Here is a 22,874-nt window from a genome sequence, read left to right on the forward strand (position 1 = left end):
GTGGTAGGACTCATAGGCCCTGAATTCAGTCCCTGGTAATGCAAAGAAACTGAAACAAAGCAAACATAAAGTAAAAAGGAAAAAGAAAGCTTTAATTTGTAGTCAGTACAGTTGATCTTTATGAGAGACACAGTATATTTTTTTTCTCCTCTTGATTCAGAGTCTGCACCTTTTATTCTGTCCTACTCCCCAAGCCACCAACCAATGCATTTACTTCAGCAGTAAATAATTTCAAAAGGAGGACTTCTGCTCAAACACCAGTTTTGTTTCACCACTAGCTCCCAACCATGATGACTCACAGTTCTTGACTGTTTCTCTTATGTTCTTGCATACTGTGTTGTGCACCCCACAGACACTGCCTGAATTTCACCATGTAGAAGGAAACTCCACTCTCGAAAGTTTCCCCAGCAGAGGTTTAATCAGAGATTAAAAGCATAGCTCTATAGAATTGCTCTCACCAAAAACCTATGACTTCTGGAACAGATCAAATCTGGTCTAAAAACCCAGACATCATTAATGGGAGCAGTCAGGAGGCTTAGGCACATGACATCCAAACCTTTGCTTCAAGTTTTGGATCCACTCATTTAGTGAAGCGTTAAGCTTTCTCCTGGCCTTTTTTTTGTTTTGTTTTCTTTTTCCTTTGCCTTCCTTTTGCTGCTGCTAATCTGTACTTCACAGTATTGAAATCCTTTAGACTGGGCACCACTTTTGCTCTCACCCCTCAGGCCCCTGCCTGGGCCTTCAGTTTTTCATTGATGTTCTGTTGTTTTTCTTGTGCACCAGGAACTGTGCTGGTGTTACTTAGTTTTCTTCCTATTTCATGGTGAATGAACATAAGCTCTGAATTTCAGAAGGTAGGGTTCAGGGAGATGGTTGGTAAGGGTTTGGGGTAACCAGTGGTTCTCTGAGTAAAGGGCTGGGTGTGCTGATTGGATTTTGTGAAATATACTTGCCAGATCCAGTTGGATAATTTAACTGTTGCCTCAAATGAACATGATAGAGAAAATGTACAATCATTGTGAATAATCTCTAGTTATATTTTTAGTGTAAGAGGAATTGGGCAGCCCTGTCCTACTGGAAACAAAAAAGTCTGGAAGAATCTTGGAAGCTTTCTTGAACTTTGACAAGTTTCCAGAGTTAACTACTTTCTTCCCCAAACACTTTCAGGATTACCAGTTAAAATAAAATGAAATGTAACAATTGAATTGAATGCAGGATCTCTGGTCCATGTGCTTTCTTTATATGCCTTACCATTGAGATACATATATGTGTACACTCACACATACATGTGTTTGCATATACACATATCAGGAATTATAGAAAAATCTTGTCTGATCTTTCTCACCAATAGAAGTTTGTAATCTGTCCTGCATGCTCCCACATTTCAATCTGAGGTTTGAAAACTTTGCAAACTCTGGGGCATTTTTTTTTTTTTTTCAGTTTGCTGTGGGCTCCATGGGAAGTTCTTCCCTCCAGTAGCTTTCTTAGGTGATCTCATTTCCTTTTCAAACTCTGTGTGGACTCTTTCTTAAATTAGGTAGTCAGGTATTAAATATTGGGTTTGGTAAAATGCAAATGTCATATTCTAAAACTGCTCAACTCCTGCACTCCAGTAAACTCCATTTCTGTCAAGAATGTCTTTACAACAGACCAGTAAGAAGCTGGAGAGGTTTAACAGAATCCTTGCATTGCACACAGGGAGAGTGTTTATGTGAAGCTTGCTCACTTCTAGGAACTCCTTGTGAGATTAGCATGTGACTTCTGACAGATGAGGTTATCTTTATAAATGTATGCAGGAATTGAATTTTAAAAAAAATAAGGAAGAAAGAAAAAATATCCTCTGGGATTCAGTTCAGAATCCTGCCAGAAAATCAACCAAGTAAAACCAGAAGGTTTGGGCCTCTCCCAGGCTCTTCCATCCTCCAGTTTACTTTGGATCTTTGGTCAGCCATTTCCTTGTGTGGGCCTCAGTGTCCTTTCTTGGAGAGGAAGGAGTCCTTCTTGGGGCAAATCCTCTGGATCTGTCCTGCACATGGGCATCACATGTCTGACAGGTGGGGGCCTAGGGGGCTGTTGGTGATGGGCCTCATACATTTTCCTGTAAGCAGTCTTACACTGATGGCTGGCGCCTGGCAGCAGGCGTGAGCTCATTGTTACAGAGTCACTTCAAACACTTCTACGAAAATAAACTCTTTGTGATGTTTCCCCAAAGTTGAACACTGTGCTCTCAATCCCTCATTCTTTAAGCAAAAGATGAAGTCACTTCTCCCAGACCTCAGAGGCCTGTTGTCCAAGGAAATAATGAAAAACACCTTGTCCTGAGAGCACCCTCTTACTGTCCAGCAATTTGGTAGGGTCAATTCTTTGTCCCATTTCCTCCACAAATACATTGTGAGTACCCACCATGTGAGAGGCTGGGACTACACACTGACTTGGCATTTCCACAGAAGAACTGATATAAGACTGACCAAACCATAACCATGTAAGAAATGCTGCTTATGACATTCTTTTTTTTTATATTCATGATACATGTTGATGATGATGATGATAATGAAGATAGCAGTAATAGATATAATAGGAGTAGCAGCAGAAATAGTATATTTGAGTATTAACTAAGTGCCAGTGCTAGATTGATCTCTTTTTATATAGTATTCACTTCTCATAACAACTGAGTTTTTATTAGAGAAGAGGAAACTGGAGTTCATGAAAGTTTGATATTTTGCTCAGATTAATACAGCTAGTAAGTAAAGGAGTATGTATGTGTATGTGTGTTGTTTTTCCCCGAAGTCAATCCTTTCTGATTTACATATTAGTTCTTATGTCACTTCTGGTGTAATTACATAATAAAAGCTCTGAGAAGGAATCGTGTGCTATTTTGTTCAATCTGCAGTTTTGCAAATATGGTTCATAGAATATATTCCATGAAGCATTTGGGGGAAAACAGTCCTGCCTGCTGTGCAGCCAACCTTTCCCTTCATTTTGAGATTCATATCCATAGCCCTGGTTCTTCCTGTACAGATAGATCCTGCCTCTCAAGGGCCAGGTTTGTTGCCTCTCCTTACAGGCCACCCTGAACCTGCTGGCTTGATCTCTAACTCTGTGCAGCATGGTGTACCCTACCCTGGAGATGCCAGTTATGCACTTGAATGTTGGTAAATAGATGACTGTTGAAGGAAGCAACTTTCTTTAGCTTTTTCTCTCCCCTTCCACTCTTAATTTGTTCCTTATTCTCAGTTCCCAGGGAGAGTTACTGGTGGACTCTTTCTGGAGACTTGACTTGACTGCAATGGCTAGAAAACCTAGCATCATTTAGGAAGCCCAAAGAAAAGATATGATCGCTTTTCTATCAGGCTGCTGCTTAAAAGTTCAAGAAAAATACTCCCACCAAAAGAGAGGGGAACAGATCACTGTGTGAACTATTCTCATCCCCCTTCACTTCTTTTGTCTCTCCTCTCTCTCCTTCCCTCCTGTTTCCTCTTCCCCTTCCCCTTCTTATACTGTTTTTTGAAATCCTTCTTTGTAGGAAGGTCTGTATTCAGCATTGGGGATATGGCAGGAAAACAGATATGACCCTTCCCCTTGCCAATTCAAAGACCAACATTTCCTATAAGGAAGGATTTGACCACTAAGAAAAATAATTTGTCCTGTTTATACTAGTAACTGGAAAAACTGGGTTTCAGGTGTGGTCCCCCCCACCCCCCATACTTTCCTGTTAGGGTGAAAGGGGTTATCCACAGGTCAAAAAATCATTCCCCTCTTTAAAGCTGCCTTTTACTAATGCTGACATTTCTGGTGAAGTGTCAGAAAATTTTATGCCCAAGCAAAACTGGTAGAAAGCCAGAAATTGGCTAATTTTGCTTTGGGTGCAGATATTTTATTGGGGATGGAAAAAAAAAGTTGTTTTCCCTGATTTACAGCTCTTGCAAACATTAAGTGGGGTCTATATTTAGAATTGGTTTTGAACCTTTGAGGCATAGCCACGGGTAGGTGCTTGCACCTTTCTGATCCTGGCCTGGGTGGAACTTGCCATAGCTAATGTTTTGCTGAGACAGCTCTGATTTATAGAATGAAGACTTTATGCTTTGTATTGTTTTTACTTTTGCTCTTGCTTGAGCTGCTGCTCTGGTGCCTTTTCTGTACCCTGAGAAATGGGGAAGACTGAAGGAACATAAAGGCATTGCACTCAAAATTTTTCTACACAGTGTTTCTGAGGTTTCCAAGAAATGAGTAAAATGGTTTTCAACTTGCAAATCCATTGCAACAGCATCAACCAAAGCAAGAGCTCATCCCAGGTGGGCATGATAAGTCCTGGCCCACAATAAGAGATATCAAACTGGTAGAGTTAGCCATTCATCTGCTCCCCTGCCCCAAACCTTTTTTGTGTTCTTCCAGTACTCTTGGCTTTTAGTTGGTACTACCATATGGATGAATATCATCAAATAGTAAATCTCTCAAGATATGTTAGCCTTTTCTATAAATGTTGAGAAAGGAAAATGAATTTTTTAAAAAAATAGTTTCTCAGTATTATTATAAATCACTTTTTAGAAAAATAGTATCTTATTTCCTTTATATGGCTTTTCTTATGAAATGTGAATTCTGTCACTTCATTACCCATAATACTAGCTCAAGTTGTAGGGAAACCTAACCATCTAGTGACTGAGACTTTCTTCCATATTGGATGAAGGTGCTTAGAATTTCCACACTGCATAATGTCGTATTTTTGTGAAAACAATGTTTTGGGGTAAACCAATTGAAAACTGAGTGGGTACTGTGCATCTGTCTCTGAAGCAAATAAGTTGTTGTTATATCTAACAAAGATTTTGGAAAATTTCTTTATGGGGATTATGATTAGTTTAATATCTGCCACTCTTTCATTTTGCTTCAAATTAAATGAGTACTACATGGATGAAAGTGAACCACAATATTAAACTAAGTAAATATGAAAAATAAAAATTGGCTGAAATTGGCAAATTTTTGCATGGATGCATTTGTTTTTATTTAAGACAGAAAAAATTTATTTTTTTAACTTTATAACTCCTGCAAACATAAAGTAGATTCTATAGAATTATTCTTGTACCAAAATTTGAAATGTGGAAACTATAGAATAAGCTTAGAAATAGAAATTAATTTTTCCTTGAAGAATCTGTGTGATTTTTTTTTTTAGTCTAGGAACAGTGAGACTTATATTTTCATTTTAGCTTCCTAAGTATTTTTAGATTGTTAACATTGTTAATATAAGCATTGCTCTTTAGGGTATCTACAGAGCTATATGTATAATAATTTGTAATATTTTATAATATTTTATCCTGTGAACAGTAAAACGTCTGACTCTCAGAGTGTTTGGAGGAAATGTGCTATTTCTCATAAGACCTCATATGCAATTATGAAGAAACAGTTGTGAATATTTTAATGTTTGGTGCAGGTGGAATTTTGTACAGATAATTGCTTGCAAATTTTTGCTTCAGGTCCTGGGAAAATTTCTTTTGAAGGTTTTAAGAAAACAGCCAATACCTTTTTCAAATGGAAACGTTTAGTAACAGCAGAGTTGTCCACTGGTCTTTGGTGTTGGTCAACTGGAATCTTCCTGTGGCTGAATAGATCTTGATGTGATGTGTAAGTTGAAGTGTAAGAGAGTTGTTTTAAATTTAACTTCAGACCTCTCTGCTATTTAATCATATGTCAGTTTGATGGATCCAAGGACAGCATGATATGTTGCTCAAAGATAATTACTGTGAAGGGAATGAGTTGGTTATAATAATGAATAGCTGGAGAATCTTCTGATAACCTGTGGTGAATGGACCTTGGTGAGAAACACTCACTGGGTAATTGGCAGATAGGTGTCCTATCACTTTGTTGAGTGTGGGTGCTCTTGCACCACCCAGGCACACAAAGTAGGGGCTCTTTAGGGATTCCTGAGCAGATAAAGAAGCTCCACTCTTGAATTTCATGTATGTAGTCTTTCCCAGACCTGTTATTACTTTATGCTAATATTTCACTCCTCATTCAGGTTATTAGAGATGTTACCTGTTGTTAAGACTATTAAATGTAGAAAAGTAAATAAACTACATTCTGAGAAACATCTTCATTGCTATAGCACTTGAGCCATGTCTTTAAGCCAATTTCTGTGTCTGTAAGATGGAGACAGCTATATTATAGCTCATCTCTTATGGGCTTGTGACCAGGATACACACTGAGATTGGAGCACAGTGCTAGCACATAATAGGTGTTCACTAAGTGGTACTGGTTGTGGTTATGATTATGGCTGTGATGTAGCTTTTCATGCGTAGAGTAACAGGGGAGAATGGAGAGTTGATACGTGAAAGAAGCTGGAGATGAACCTGTCAAGGCCGCGTTCATAGTTTTTCTAGTTGCAAAATCTGAAGAACTAGAATAAAACCTTCAGACCCCGCGCCCCCAAGCTATTAAGAGACTTTTTTCTGACAGAAAGATTGAAAACAACATTATCCTGCTGAATACTTCTTTTTTCTCTCAGGAATATGAATAAGTAAACAAAAAACTCATGCATATTGAAAAGTAATTTTATATATAAGTATGTAAACTCACCCATACTTTTTTGTCTTATATAAGGACACATTTTAGATTGTTCTGGAAATAAGTGGCCAAGATTCAGCTCTCTGTATTCATGTATAAAAAGATTGATTTGAATTTAGAGGATGGGCCACATATCAGGCTGTGTTCCTTCATTCATTTATTTCCTTTATTCTTTGCCTTATTCACATTCACCAAATAGTAATTGATGCTCTCTCTGTGCCAGGCACTGTGATGTGACTGGGATTATCCCCAGAAGCAGTATCATGAAGTTCAGAGGAGATTGATAGTATTTACAATGTTAGGTTTAAACAAATGGTATTATGTAATATATAGTTTCTCCCTTAACAAACTATTTTTGAGATCTTCCTGTATTTGTATACAAAAATTTTCTGTTCCTTTTTACCTTTGCACTGTATTCCATTGTATCAGTCTTCTCCCAAAGGTCTTTTAGGTTGTTTCAGGTCCTTTCCTCTCATATAGAGTGCTATAATTCATGTCTGTGAATAGTCTTAATTTTGTATGTATATGAATGTATCTTCAGGATAAATTCCTAGATATGGAATGTCTAGGACAGTATGCTTCTAATTTTGCTAGATTTTGCCACTTGACCTCTACAGAGTGACCACTTCTAGTTCCATCAGTGGTATGTAAGATGTCTTCTCTTTGAATTAACTCTGCAAGGACAGTGTTTTTCAGACTTTTTTGTCATTTTAACATAGAAGGTGAAAAATGATATTTAAGTGTTTTTTAATATAGTTCTGATTTGTTTTTATCTTTTTACAAGTTAAGGTGGATATGTTTAAATGTATTTATACTTTGCCATATTCTTTTATTGGTCTTATGTATTTGTATGAGCTCTTTATGCATTCAGAAAATTATACATTTGGTTTTTTAAATATTTTTTTAGTTGTAGGTGGACACAATAGCTTTATTTTATTTTTATGTGCTGTTGAGGATCAAACTGAGGGCCTCACACATGCTATGTGAGCACTCTGTCACAGAGCCACTACCCCAGCCCCTCCATTTGTTTTTAATATGAGTTTTTAAATGCTCCTTCCTACCACCTTTGTTACTTTTCTTTTGCTAATAGTGGTTTTTGTTATTTAGATTTTTTGAAAATCATTTTTATATAGTCAAACATATTGTCTTTAAAAAAAAGTTTTTTTTTAACTTTTCATCATAGTTACAAACTTTTCCCGCACTGTAATATTGTGAGAACAATTGTCCTGTGGTTTCTTTTAGTATTTTTATGATTTTGTCTTAGTCTGTTCTGGCTGCTGTAACAAAATTCCATAAGTATAGCTTATAAATAATAGAAGTTTATTTTTCATAGTTCTGGAAAGTGGAAAGTCCAAGTTTAAAGTGCTGGTGGATTCTGTGTCTGGTGAGAACCTGCTTTCTGGGTAGACAGAGCCTTCTTACTGTGTCCTTACAAGGGAAAAGAAGCACGCAAACTTCCTCCTGTAGGCCTCTTTTAAAAGGACACTAATCCCATTCCCCAAAGGCCCCACTCTCCATACCATCACCTTAGGGGTTAGGATTTCAGTATATGAATATTTGGGAGGACACAAACATTCCTTCAGTATTTTTATGGTCTGCTTTTCTGTATTTAAGTCTTTGAACCATCTGGAATTTATCTTAGTCTAAAGTATGAAGTATGGATATAGCTTTATTTTTTTCATAGGTCAAGTGAAGTTTAAATGTCACTTCCTTCCTTTGCCATTCACTGGAGGTAAGGTTTGTGTGTATCAAGTTCATGGAACTTCCCACTTGAACATGGAGCACACCCTTAATTGCTTGTTCAACATCTGCCTTTCAGTCTAGAGTAGAACTTCTATCTGGAAAAGATGTCTTACCCAATCAGTGCTTGCAAAATAGTGGACACTTAATAATACTTACAGAATGAATAATCTGAGCTACAAAGAAATAGAGTTATAAGGAGGTAGACATTCTGACTAATTTAAGTCTATAGGAAAAGGTCTGTAGAGCAGAATGTGAGTCCCTGAGGCAGTGGAGAGACCAAAGACAACAGGGTAGTGAAGATTAGCCAACTCTGTGTCCTTGAGCCCCAGATAGCTTTATCCTGGTTTTTTCTGTGAGAGCCAGCAGAAATATCATGTACTTCTTCTTTTTCTCAGGGAACTCAAATTCCTCAGCTTTTCCTGAGTTCAGTGATATCTACCTGCATGACTGAGATCCCTGCCTAACTGTTGCAAGATATAGGAATAAGTGTGGAAAATATGATGGGCAGGAGCTAAAAACAGGCTTTGGCTAGGCTGTGTTTTAGATGATTTGGTATAGCTAAGTAGCTGTGCCCAGTATGAAGGTTGGAATAAAAATCTGGAACTTGGCAAAGAGGCTCCACCTTGGCAGAAGGTGACATATTCTATATGAATGTCATGGACATTCAGAGGAGGGAAGGCTTGGGGAAGTTTCTATGAATGTGATGGTATTTGCACTGGACTAGAAACATGGAAATGATTTTACCAGATGGAAAAGTAGGTGAGGAACCTGAGGAAAGACTATAGAGGTGGGAACGTACAGTGTATGCTCAGAAAAAAGAGTAGGTTCTGTAGCTTGGACCCGAGAATAGGAGGAAAAATGGACAAGAAGGATCAGCCTGGATAAGTAAAGCTTCTAATGTTTACTTAAGAGATTTTAAACTTTTTGAGACTAGGAAGAGCATAATCAAGAGTATCTTCCGGGAAGATTTACTCTGTAGTATCTCTCTATTGGAGAAACAGAAGCCTAAGCCAGAAGTGATACTTCATTGGTAGTGAAATAAGGTGGTGGCATGAGAGGAAACAGGTTCAAGATATGTGGACATAATGAATAAATATGTTTTTTCAAAAATGAAGGTACCAAATCAGCAGAATTTTAGTTTTATCACCCTTATGTTTCCCAAAGAATAAGACCATGTTTTAGCAAGAAAGGAAAAATAAACAAAAAGAAACTTAGCTATTCTAGGAAAATGCAGTTGTGGTGGCAGATTGTGCTTAAGTAGCCTGTAGTTGTTGATGATGCTGTTGTGGCAGCAAAAATGAGAAAAGACCTTAAAGTACTTATTTGGTGCCAGCCTTGGTAGTGTGCATTCTGCAAGGCTTAGCTCATGTTTTTTTCTAGCAACTTGAAGACAGTAGGTGCTGTTATTAGTCCCATGTTTGAGATGAGGGAACCAAGGTTCACAGGTCGTTAGTAACCTTTTCACTCCCATACAGCTACCAAGTGAGGAATCAGAGTTCAAACTCAGTCATTTCAGTTTCTCAGCCAGAATCTTAAACCACTGTGTATCCTAGTCCACATCAACTTTTTGTGCTCATTTAAATTGTTTTGGCCCAAGTGCTCCGGAGACCATAGGGACCACTCTTTAATATGCTTCTTTTGGGGTGGAAATCTATTTCTATAATAGAAAGGATTCCAAACATTGATGAAAGTCTCTTATAATGGAAGTTGAGAAGCTGTTTGTCTTGGCAATTCCAGCAGCCTTTTTTGAGCTGCTGGTCCGAGTCCTCACCCTCTCTTGAGCAGGAATGTGAAATTCCTCTTTCTGAAGTGAGTTTGAATGAGCCCAGTGAGTGGCCTCCACAGAGGCAGCAGCTTTGTAAACTGCAGACAGTCATCAGCCCTGGACTCACTTCAAGAATCATGGACGACAGAGATGGGGGAAGACCCGGGGTCATCCATCCTCCTGGCCAGCTTAGGATGGTTCCTGGCGGGGGATTCTGGGGCAGCAGCCAAGAGAAAAGATGTATTTCTAGGAGGGGTTTTCTGCTTCTTCCAGGAATCATTTTTGAGACAGTTCTTCACGGCCCCACACAGTGTGATCAGAGCATCCCAGCAGCATGAAAGCTGAAAAGAAATGAAGGCGTTTGTTGTGATATATGATGATTTTCCTTTGGAAAAAAGAACAAAACAACTCTCTGAAGGAGAACTGAACTTCTCTGCAGCACAATATCAGCATCTGCCTTGATTTTGACCGAGACAAGTAGGAGGGTTGGCAGCATGTAACAGAGGCTTAGAATTCAAACCTCGCACTAGTGCCCTTGTCCAGGCAGTAATCTGCTGTGGAATCATTCCTTCCTCATGGTTATGTTAGGTCAGAGGGTAGGTATCATGCCATCAAAATGTATGGGCCTTCTCCTACAGAGCTTGGGTTTTTGTTTTTTTTTTTAAACTTTTAACTTTGAAGCTTTAATGACTTTGTATGCCTGATGGAAAAGATCTGTGTTGGCTTCTCAGTTCCTGGAGCTGCTGGGGAGAGTAGGATGTCTTTTTTAGTCTGTCATTTGTCAGTTTGTTTGGCTTACCTTCTCATCTCTCAAAGACATTTTCCTTCCATCCAGTCCTCCAAAACTAAGATGTGTTGGGCAGAATGAGTAATATTTCTTTCTTCAACTTCTCTACAATTTAAATGTTATTTGCAGGCTGTTTTTATCGGACGATCAACTCAGTTTTGTAAAGTTTAAAAGCACATATAGTTTTAGGGAAAGATAATCCTAAGTGCCTTTTTAAAAAAGATTTGCTGCCATTCACTGAGCTCTTTCCACGGGCCAAGCTCATACAAAACACTGATGTGCATTTTTTCTCATCACAGCAATAACCCTGTAAGAGATATTAATTTGCAATGGACACATCATTAAACTGAGTAGGAATTTGTTAGGAAAAGGGGCATTTAGAAAGCGGGAAAAGTTTCCTGAAGTGTAGAGATGGGAAAAACCTAACAAAGAGAACCTAACAAATGAGAGAAATTCAGTGTAAGCAAACACTGTATGGAAAGTGAAGAAGTAGACTTTTTGTGTATATTGGGGTTAAGATGTACAAAGTATTTAGGGCTTTGAGAGCCAGGTTGTGGAGTTTAATATTCTGCCCAACATAAGAGGAAGAACCAACAGGGGCTTCTAGGCACAAGGTTTTGTCTCACTGATTTTATTTGGATTGGGATTGTAGCTCTCTGGAGGCCCCCCACCCCTCCCACCTCTCTTTTCCCTCTATACAGTCCTTCCTTCCTTCATTCTTGCCCCCATCCCTAACCCTAACCCTAACCCTAACCCTAACCCTAACCCTAACACTAACACTAACCCCTCCCACACCCCATTATGTGTCATCATCCGCTTATCAGCGAGATCATTCGTCCTTTGGTTTTTTGAGATTGGCTTATCTCACTTAGCATGATATTCTCCAATTTCATCCATTTGCCTGCAAATGCCATAGTTTTATCATTCTTTATGGCGGAGTAATATTCCATTGTATATATATATATACCAGTTTCTTTATCCATTCATCAACTGAAGGACAACTAGGTTGGTTCCACAATCTGGCTATTGTGAATTGAGCAGCTGTGAACATTGATGTGGCTGTATCTCTGTAGTATGCTGATTTTAAGTCCTTTGGGTATAGGCCGAGGAGTGGGATAGCTGGGTCACATGGTGGTTCTATTCCAAGTTTTCTGAGGAATCTCCACACTGCTTTCCAGAGTGGCTGCACTAATTTGCAGCTCCACCAGTAATGTATGAGTGTACCTTTTTCCCCATATCCTCGCAAACATCTATTGTTGCTTGGATTCTCGATAATCCCCATTCTAATTGGTGTGAGATGGAATCTTAGGGTAGTTTTGATTTGCATTTCTCTTATTACTAGAGATGTTGAACATTTTTTCATCTATTTGTTGATTGCTTATAGATCTTCTTCTGTGAAGTGTCTGTTCATTTCCTTAGCCCATTTGTTGATTGGATAATTTGTATTCTTCGTGTAGATTTTTGAGTTCTTTATATATTCTGGAAATTAGTGCTCTATCTGAAGTATGCATGGCAAAGATTTTCTCCCACTCTGTAGGCTCTCTCTTCACATTACTGATAGTTTCCTTTGCTGAGAGAAAGCTTTTTAGTTTGAATCTATCCCAGTTGTTGATTCTTGCTTTTATTTCTTGTGCTATGGGAGTCCTTGTAAGGAAGTCTTATTCTAAGCCGACATGTTGAAGATTTGGACCTACTTTTTCTTCTATAAGATGCAGGGTCTCCGGTCTGATTCCGAGGTCCTTGATCCATTTTGAGTTGATTTTTGTGCAGGGAGAGAGATAGGGATTTAGTTTCATTCTGTTGCATATGGATTTCCAGTTTTCCCAGCACCATTTGTTGAAGAGGCTATCTTTTCTCCATTGCATATTTTTGGCACCTTTGTCCAGTATGAGAAAATTGTATTTATTTGGGTTTGTGTCCATGTCCTCTATTCTGTACCATTGATCTACCTGTCTATTTTGGTACCAATACCATGCCGTTTTTGTTACTATTGCTCTGTAGTATAGTTGAAGTTCTGGTATTGTGATAGCCCCTGCTTCGCTCTTCCTGCTAAGGATTGCTTTAGCTATTCTGGGTTTTTTATTCTTCCAGATGAATTTCATAATTGCTTGCTCTATTTCTTCTGAAAGGTATGTCATTGGGATTTTAATTGGAATTGCCTTGAATCTGTATAACACTTTTGGTAGTATGGCCATTTTGACAATATTAATTCTGCCTATCCAAGAACATGGGAGATCTTTCCATCTTCTAAGATTTTCTTTCTTTCTTTAGTGTTCTGTAGTTCTCATTGTAGAGGTCTCTCACCACTTTTGTGAGATTGATTCCCAAATATTTTATTTTTTTTTGAGGCTATTGTGAATGGGGTAGTTTTCCTAATTTCTCTTTATGAAGATTCATCACTTATATATAAGAATGCATTGCATTTATGAGCATTTATCTTGTAACCTGCTACTTTATTGAATTCACTTATGAGTTCTAAAAGTTTTCTGGTGGAATTTCCAGGTTCCTCTAAATATATAATCATGTCATCAGTGAACAGGCATAGTTTGAGTTCTTCTTTTCCTATTCCTATCCCTTTAATTTCTTTGGTTTGTCTAATTGCTCTGACTAGGACGATGTTGAATAGAAGTGGTGAAAGAGGGCATCCCTGCCTTCTTCCAGTTTTTAGAGGGAATGCTTTCAGTTTTTCACCATTTAGAATGATATTGGCCATGGTCTTAGCATAGATGGCCTTTACAATGTTAAGGAATGTTCCCACTACCCCAATTTTTTCTAGTGTTTTGAACATAAAGGGATACTTTATTTTATCAAATGCTTTTTCTGCATCTATTGAAATAATCATGTGATTCTTGACTTTAAGTCTGTCGATATGGTGAATGACATTTATTGATTTCCGAATGTTGAACCAACCTTGCATCCCTGGGATAAAACCCACTTGATTGTGGTGCACTATCTTTTTAATATATTTTTGGATGCGATTTGTTAAAATTTTGTGCAGAATTTTTGCATCGATGTTCATTAAGGATATTGGTCTGAAATTTTCTTTCCTCGATGTGTCTCTGTCTGGTTTAGGTATCAGGGTGATATTGGCTTCATAGAATGAGTTTGGGAGGGTTCCCTCCTCTTCTATTTCATGGACTACTTTAAGGAGTATTGGAATGAGCTCTTCTTTAAAGGTTTTGTAGAACTTGGCTGAGAACCCATCTGGTCCCGGACTTTTCTTTGTTGGTAGGCTTTTGATGACCTCTTCTATTTCATTGCTTGAAATTGATTTATTTAAGTTGTGTATATCCTCCTCGTTCAGTTTAGGTAATTCATATGTCTCTAGATACTTGTTGATGTCTTCGAGGTTTTCTGTTTTGTTGGAATATAGATTTTCAAAATAGCTTCTAATTATGTTTTGTATTTCAATCGTGTCTGTTGTGATATTTCCTTGTTCATTCCGAATGTTAGTAATTTGAGTTTTCTCTCTCTTTCTCTGTGTTAGTGTGACTAAGGGTTAATCAATTTTGTTTATTTTTTCAAAGAACCAACTATTTATTTTGTTAATTTTTCCAATTGTTTCTTTTGTTTCAATTTCGTTGATTTCAGCTCTGATTTTAACTATTTCCTATCTTCTACTACTTTTGGTGTTGGTCTGCTCTTCTTTTTCTAGGACTTTGAGCTGTAGTGTTAAGTCGTTTATTTGTTGATTTCTACTTCTTTTGTTGAATGCACCCCATGAAATAAATCTTCTTCTAAGTATTGCTTTCATAGTGTCCCAGAGATTTTGATATGATGTGTCTTTGTTCTCATTTACTTCTAAGAATTTTTTTATTTCCCTCCGGTCTTCTGTTATCCATTCATCATATAATAGTGTATTATTTAATCTCCAGGTGTTGCAGAAGTTTCTGTTTTTTATTCTGTCATTTATTTCTAATTTCAATCCATTATGATCTGATAGAATACAAGGTAGTATCTCTATCTTCTTGTATTTGCTAACAGTAACTTTGTGGCATAAAATATGGTCTATTTTAGAGAAGGATCCATGTGCTGCTGAGAAGAAAGTGTATTCGTTCTTTGTTGGATGGTATATTCAATGTATTAAGTCTAAATTGTTGATTGTGTTATTGAGATCTATGGTTTCTTTATTCAATTTTTGTTTGGAAGATCTATCCAGTGGTGAGAGAGATGTGATAAAATCGCCTAGTATTATTGTGTTGTGGTCTATTTGATTTCTGGAATTGAGAAGGATTTGTTTGACGTACATGGATGAGTCAATGTTCGGGGCATAGATATTTATGATTGTTATGTCTTGCTGATTTATGCTTCCCTTAAGCAGTATGTAATGTCCTTCTTTATCCCTTCTGACTAGTTTTGGTTTGAAGTCCACATTATCTGATATGAGGATGGATACTCCAGCTTTTTTGCTGTGTCCATATGCATGGTATGTTTTTTCCCATCCTTTCACCTTTAGTCTGTGGGTATCTCTTTCTATGAGATGAGTCTCTTGCAGGCAGCATATTGTTGGATTTTTCTTTTTCATCCAATCTGCCAATCTTAGTCTTTTGATTGATGAGTTCAAACCATTAACATTCAGGGTTATTATTGTGATATGATTTGTATTCCCAGTCATTTGACTCATTTTTGTTTTTTGACATGATTTGGTTTCTCCTTTATTTGGCTATTCCTTTAGGCTAATTCCTCCTGTTGCTGATTTGCATTGTTGTTTTTCATCTCTTCCTCATGGAAGGTGAGAGATAGGGATTTAATTTCATTCTGTTGCATATGGATTTCTCTGTTTGGTCAATTTTGTTTTCAAGATTGAATATTTTGTCTTCAACGTCTGAGGTTCTATCTTCTAGGTGTTCTATCCTATTGGTTATGCTTTCTATGGAGTTTTTAACTTGGTTTATTGTTTTCTTCATTTCAAGGATTTGTTTGTTTGTTTTTCAGTATCTGTAACTCTTTATTGAAATGATCTTTTGCTTCCCGTGTTTGCTCTTTTAACTGTTGATTGGTGCGATCATTTAATGCCTGCATTTGCTCTTTCATCTCTTCCTTCAGTGCCTGCATTTGCTCTTTCATCTCTTCATTTGCTTCCCTGATTGTTTTAATTATGTACATTCTGAACTCCCTTTCTGACATTTCTTCTGCTGTGCTGTCATTCGGTTTTATTGATATAGTATCTAGGTTTGTTTGGGACATTTTCTTCCCTTGTTTTCTCATATTGGTCAGATATCAGTGGGACTCTGAGAATTTTTAGATTTCCTCTATTGGTTTATAGTGTCCATGTAGATTTCCAGTATATCACTTCCCAGCCTTCAGTAGCCTGAAGTCTTGGAGGAACTTGATAATGCAGTGCTTCCGAAGAAAGCTGCCCCTAGCCTGCTACTGGGTCCAGGGCTAGGGGCTGGTTCTGCGTGGAAATCCTCTCACTGGACAGGCCTGCTCCTAGAAGCTGGCTGTAGACAGGGCCTGCCACCGCCAGAGGGAGCTGGGCTGCTCGGGAAAGCCTCTTGCTGTCCTGCCCTGGTCCCCGAAGCCGCCTGTGGGCCGGGGGCCCACCTCTGGATTCAGGGATTGGGGTTGGCTCTGTGTGGGAAAAGCTCTCACTGGGTGGGCCTGCTCTGAGAAGCTGACTGTGGATCCCGCCTGACCCCAGAGGGAGCAAGGCTGCTTAGGGAACACTCTTGCTGCCCTGCTGCGAGAAGCTGCCCACTGACCGGGCCTGTCGCCCCGGCCAAGCTTCACCCGGTGGGAGAGACTCATCCCACGGTTCTATGTTGGTCCGAGTCTCTCAATACCTCCCCTTCTTGAATCCTGAGTTCTGGCGCTATGGGAGATGCAGTCACCCTCTAGTCTGCCATCTTGGATCTCTCCTGAGTTCACTTCTGATTGTAATGGAAATTTAAGGCAGACATCCTTCTGTAACACAGCACTCTTCCCATTGCTTTCAAAATAAAAAAAATTAAAATTATTTTATATGGCATGTAAGAGAGTATCCACATAATACCTATATCCACATGCCTCTTGGTCTTGAGATAACTTTGGTTCAAGTTCAGAGTGACCTAGAGCAAGTTAACAATAACCTCAATGAAAACAAAGTCATGGATTAAGATGACAGCAATAAGAATAGGTAGGAGGTATTTTGATAGATATTTTTAATTAAATTAAAATGCAGAACATAGAGATTCATTATGTGTGATGTGTTACTACGGAGAAAGATTTACTGCTCCTGGACCCCTACCTTTGAATTACTTCAGAGATAGAGTACATAAGAGGGAGGATGATTGCAGCTCTGGGGATGAACAGTTGAGATTTTAATTTTGAAAATATTGAGATGTATGTGGAATATCCAGGGAGAATTTTTCAATGGATATTTGAAAAATTGAAAAACTTACAGATTCTTGCTCCTCCAGAAGATGATTCAGGTTCCTGCTTGGCATCCCTTTTTCCAGCTTCACCATCTCTTTCCAGCCCCCTTTTCCACATCCCAGTCTATGTGTTCCCAACATGGAAAGATGGCCAAGACATATTGAAAAATGTATAGCATTGTCCTTGTACTTTTAAAGGGGGTGTGTGTGTGAGAGAGAGCATGCATGCCTGAATTTTGCCCAAAAGAATTTTTGGAAAGATTGATAAAAATACTTAAAAGTGTGAGTGGTCAATGAAGGAATCAGAGGAGGAATATAATTTTTCTTTTTCTAAACTCTTTTGTAGTATTTAATTTTTTGGTTTCTAGTATATGTGATTTTTTAATTTATATTATATAAAAAGTACCCTTAAAATGGCATAAAATGTATCCTTCAAGTGTATAATTCAGTAGGTGTTGGTATGTTCATACAGTCACCACCACTATCTTAATTCTGAGGATAAAATTTCGTCACTGTAGAAATAACCCTCAGACTCATTAGCAGTTGCTCCCTACTTCCCCTCTCATTTTTCCTTTTCCCCAGTCCCTGGCAAATAGTAATCTGCTTTTCACGTCTAAGGATTTGAGTATTTGGAACGCTTCATGTAATTGAGATTTAAAGTGTGGTCTTTTTTTTTTTTTTTTTTTTTACTTTTTATCTTCTTTTTTTTATTGTAAACAAATGGGATACATGTTGTTTGTCTATTTGTACATGGAGTCAAGGCATACCATTTGTGTAATCATAAATTTACATAGGATAATGTTGTTTGATTCATTCTGTTATTTTTTTTCCCTTCCCCCCCACCCCTCCCACCCCTCTTTTCCCTCTTATAAAGTCCTTCCTTCCTCCATTCTTATATGTGTGGTCTTGTTTTACTGGCTTTTTTCACTTAACATAATATATTTGAGTTTCATCCTTGTTGTAACATATATCAGTTACAAATATATGGTATGATGGAGGGTGGATGAAGGAGGACTGCTGAGTCCAATTCTGATTGTACTGGAAATATAAGGTAAACATCTTTCTATAACACAGTCCTGTTTCTATTACCTTCAAATAATACATTTTAAATTTTTTAATTTACTTTTTCCTTTTTTTAATGAATAATATTCCATTGTCTAAGTATACCACATTTAAAAAAATCTATTCATTGATTATTGCAGTGAACAGTAGAATGTACTTTGATACATCATATATAATGGAGTATAATTTCTCATTCTTCTGGTTATACATGATGTAGAATCCTACCAGTTGTATAGTTATCTATGTACATAGAATAATAATGTCTGATTCATACTACTATCTTTACTATTCCCATACTCCCACCCCTCCCTTCAATCCTTCTACTAATCTAAAGTGACTCTCTTCTTCTCTAGCATCCACCTCCCATTGTGAATTAGAATTCACATATCAGAGAAACATTGGCTTTTGGTGTTTTGGGATTGACTTATTTTGCCTAGCATGATATTCTCTAGCTCCATTCATTTACTGGCAAATGTAAAACTAATCAAAACAAATTAGAAGTTTTTAAAAAATTAAAAAAAATTTATTCATCATCTGATCAACTTTGGAATTATTTCTAATTTTTAGCTATAATGAAAATGCTCTGCTAGAGAATTACTGTGTCTTATGGTAACTCTGTGTTTAACTTTTGGAAGAACTGCCAAATTGTTTTCCAAAGTGGTTATACCATTTTGCATTCCCACTGTCAACGTATAATTGTTTCAAGTTCTGCATATTCTCACCAAAACTTGTTATTATCTTTTTTAATCAGAGGCATCCTAGGGGATATGAAATGGTTTTGATTTGCATTTCTCTAATGACTAGTGATATTGAACAACATTTGTATATCTTATTTGAAGAAATGTGTATTCAAATCCTTTGCCCATGTTTAATTGGATTATTTGTCTTTTCATTATTGAGCTGTGCTCTTTATGTATTCAAAATACTAGATCATTTTTAAGTATATGATTATTTTTCTTGTATGTTTGTTTTTACAGTTGTTTGGTGAATTCTATTTTAAAATCCTATCTAACAATATTTTAAATAAGTTGATAACTTGAAAAAAGTATGCTGCTGGAGAAAGCAAGTGGATTTGTACTATTATCAAATATGGCACTTAAAATATCATTTGAAGCTTTATGTTGGCACTTCTTTTTGAGGGTGTCATGAGGTAACATTAGGAATAGTTACCAAATTTAAGAACTTTTTCAAATTGTAATCTTGAGTCTAAATAAACATTCTTCTACAAACATGCATCTAGTCACTTATATGAAATAGATGGTTGCTTTCTTTTGGTGATGTCTTAACTATCTTTGAAATGGACCCTCACCTTGAATAGTCACTTAGCGTTTATGTCCACTGATGTGACTGAACTTCACAATCTGAGCCATGTCCAACCAAATAATTTGCCCATTTAAATTCTCAGAGTATGGCCTCATTTTATAGTGCCATAAAATGAAATTTAAAAAGCCTCTCCAGAGAGCTGTGATTACCATTTTTTTCTTTAGTTTTTAGCCAAGCTAATAAATATTTTTAGCAGTTCTGTCGTCAAATGTCATATAAAACTAGACCAAATGATCAAACCTAAAAGAAGATCCTAAGCACTACAGCCTTCTGTTTGGCTCCAGAATAAGAAGTAATCCACCTGATAAATAGACCCTTGGGTTTTCCGAAGGAGGATTTACATGTACCCCTGAGAGGGATGTATGAAGGGGCTCTTGGAATGGCTGGCTAGAAAAGGGAAGATGTGACCACATGGCCCCATGGTGCTGTGTGTTCCCAGTTCTGAAGAGACTCCAGGCTGTACTTAGAGACTCACACCAGCCTCTCTCTTCATATGTAAACACTGTAGATAAAAATACCCATATCTTTATCTATATCTACCTGTCTCTACCTCCAATTTCTGACTTGAAGGCCTTCCAGTCTTCAAGTTTTTCTGCCTCCCCAGCATACCATCTTGAGTTCTCTAGCACAAGATCTCTCTTTTTAAGGGTCTCCGTTAAAGCTTGGGACCCTTTTCATATTTTTGACAGCCAGTAATTCATAAAGGAAAAGTGAATTAACTCCATTTTAGCATAGTTGTAGGGCAAGAGAGTTGTTTGAAAGTGATTGCTGCAGCCTGTTAAGACAGCTACTTAGCTTTCAGGGCTGGCAAAAGAAGGATGAAAAGTAATGAGTTAACCTGCTAAGAATTTGACCATTTTAATCATTTGAGTCTGAGTGTACTTTGTCTCCATTTATACTGAGTGGGGAAACAGTTATCTTGATAAGCAGGGATTTATCTCACCCCCACTTCTCAGTGGCTGCCTGGATTCAGAGTAGAATAGACTTCTTTATGTAGCAAGGGCAATGGGCATGCTTTGTGTGAGTAAGTAAGAGAAAAAAAAATGCCATTGGTATTTTTTCAAAGTTCTTATCAGCAAAGAGCATTACTGAGAAATCCAATAGGGTAGTGATGACATTCAGTTTTATTTGTACCAGGAATGCACAGATGGCTGGAGTTAGCAGCTATTCATTTTTAGGACATATCTCTCATTATTGTTAGTGGGAATTACATGGACCTATCAAAGGGGGAAATAGAGGAGGTTCTGTAGTATCAAATAAACATGCATCGTTTTTGTGCAAAGGTCACATACTTTGAATAATCCCTTTCTGTAATTTAACTTCCCATAGTTAGTTTATTCTTCTTGCTGAATTTGGATGCTGTCAAGGCATTTTTAATGGCCTGCAGAAAAGCATTTCAGCAAGCTACACAGGTCTGAAACTTATAATTAGTCATTGCAGCTTGTGGACCCATATTCGAATAGCTCAATTGAGATGTGTTTTTACATAAAAGTTCCCCTTGATTAATTGCCCAGGAAATGCTTCTAGTTCATACAGATTTGTAACTCTAGCATAAAATATTCCACTCCTAACCTTTCAGTCAATGAGAAACCTAGCCCTTCACCCCCAGTCCGGAGCTGATCATGGTTTTAGGTGTTGTCAGAACTTTTCCTTTAATTTGTTTTCTCCAAACAAAATAAGTACCAATGGCCAAGGAAGCTACAATTTCTTATCATTTCATTTCTAAATTGAGAATGTAAAAGAGATATTAGTTTTATAGATAATCACATATTAAAATTAAATATATAAAAGTAAAATCCCAAATAGAAAGAAACTCAATTAAAAATATAAACAGCATAGGAATTGAGTTTGCAATAGTTTATAACATTGTGAAGAATTGGACACATTATTTTAGTGACTTAGTCTGTTTTGTTCCGCTGTAATAGAACATCATGGTCCAAGATCATGGGGCCAACATCTGATAAGGGCCTTGCCACATCATCTCTTGGCAGAAGGCAGAGGAGAGAAGGACAAGAGAGAATAAGAGGGGACCTTTTATAGTGAAACCACTCCTGAGATAATGGAGTGTGCTTCTCCCAGGACCCAGTTATCTTCCATTAGCCCCAACCTCCCAGCACTACTACTTTGGGGATCAAGTTTCCAACACATGAACTTTGGGGAATACATTCAAAGCATAGCATAAAAAACACTGCTTTTCTCATGGGTGGACTTTGGTTATATTGATTTTAGGGGTTTCTTGTATTTTTCAGGCGGTAAATAGGAAAATCTTTCTTCCCTCTGATTTGCTCGAGGGAAGAATTCTGATTTTATAAGGTACAATAAGAAAGAATTTAAGATTGATATCTGAAAATGGGTCTAATTGTAATCAAATCACTAGATAGGCTGAGAAATACAAGGTTGAGATCTTAGAGAGCAAAATGCCCACTTTTTGCAGATGAATTTCTTTCATTGCTTTATCTTGAATCTTAAATATTTTATATTCATTTTATAGTTAATATTGATAGTGTTTTTCTTATAAGAGTAACAAATTAAATATGTTATTACCTACTGTTATAGAAAAATCTGTCTATATGTTATGACTTGAAATTATTTCTTATTTGTAAATTATGCTACAGCTACTTTTAATAAAGAATTATTCATATATTAGCCTATACGGACTTTCTAAAGCTTTATTTCTCAATCTTCCTCCAGTTGCTTGGTGGGTGGTTTTCTTGCTGCTTGTGTGAAGAATGTTAGAGCAGGCTTACTCATTGTCTTCAGAGAATCTTGAAGATGATACCATATGGACACATGTTTGCTACAATACATAGAACCTTTGCCCAAAGGTCCTCACAAGCACTGCTTTGGGGTGTGTGTGTGTGTGTGTGTGTGTGTGTGTGTGTATACTCAGATGTGAGAAGTGGGTGTGTGGTGAATTTTCTGGGGAGACAAGAGCACCTTTCTGTGGGGAGACAGTGACATAGTTTTGGAGAAACAATTTTATAGGTAGGTAGTGAGTTTTCCTTTTAGCAGAATTATCCTAGATGGCTATGATGATAGGAAATTAACCAGTGAGGTGAATCTAAGAGTAGCAGTGTAAGGCAAGGAAAATGACATTAGTTGTGGGGTATAACAAATTGGAACGAAAACCTAACTGTCTCCTTCTGGTTGGAAGAGGCAGCTAAGCAAGTTGCTTACCTGTTCCGTCTCATTTTTCCAGTCTAAACAGTCCTGTGCCACATAATGGCATTTTGGTCCATTATGTGGGCCAAATGTATGGTCTATAACATGTAATCTAAGTGAATAG

The 22,874-nt window shown here is 37.4% G+C and overlaps 1 protein-coding gene across 6 annotated transcripts in view; it reads left to right on the forward strand.

The window, feature by feature from the left end:
* Erc2 (ELKS/RAB6-interacting/CAST family member 2) overlaps positions 1-22,874 on the forward strand; it is a 978,194-nt gene that overhangs the window by 526,808 nt on the left and 428,512 nt on the right. The window lies entirely within an intron of this gene.

This window comes from Sciurus carolinensis, chromosome 17 (genome assembly GCF_902686445.1).
Source record: "Sciurus carolinensis chromosome 17, mSciCar1.2, whole genome shotgun sequence".
Lineage (NCBI taxonomy): Eukaryota > Metazoa > Chordata > Mammalia > Rodentia > Sciuridae > Sciurus > Sciurus carolinensis.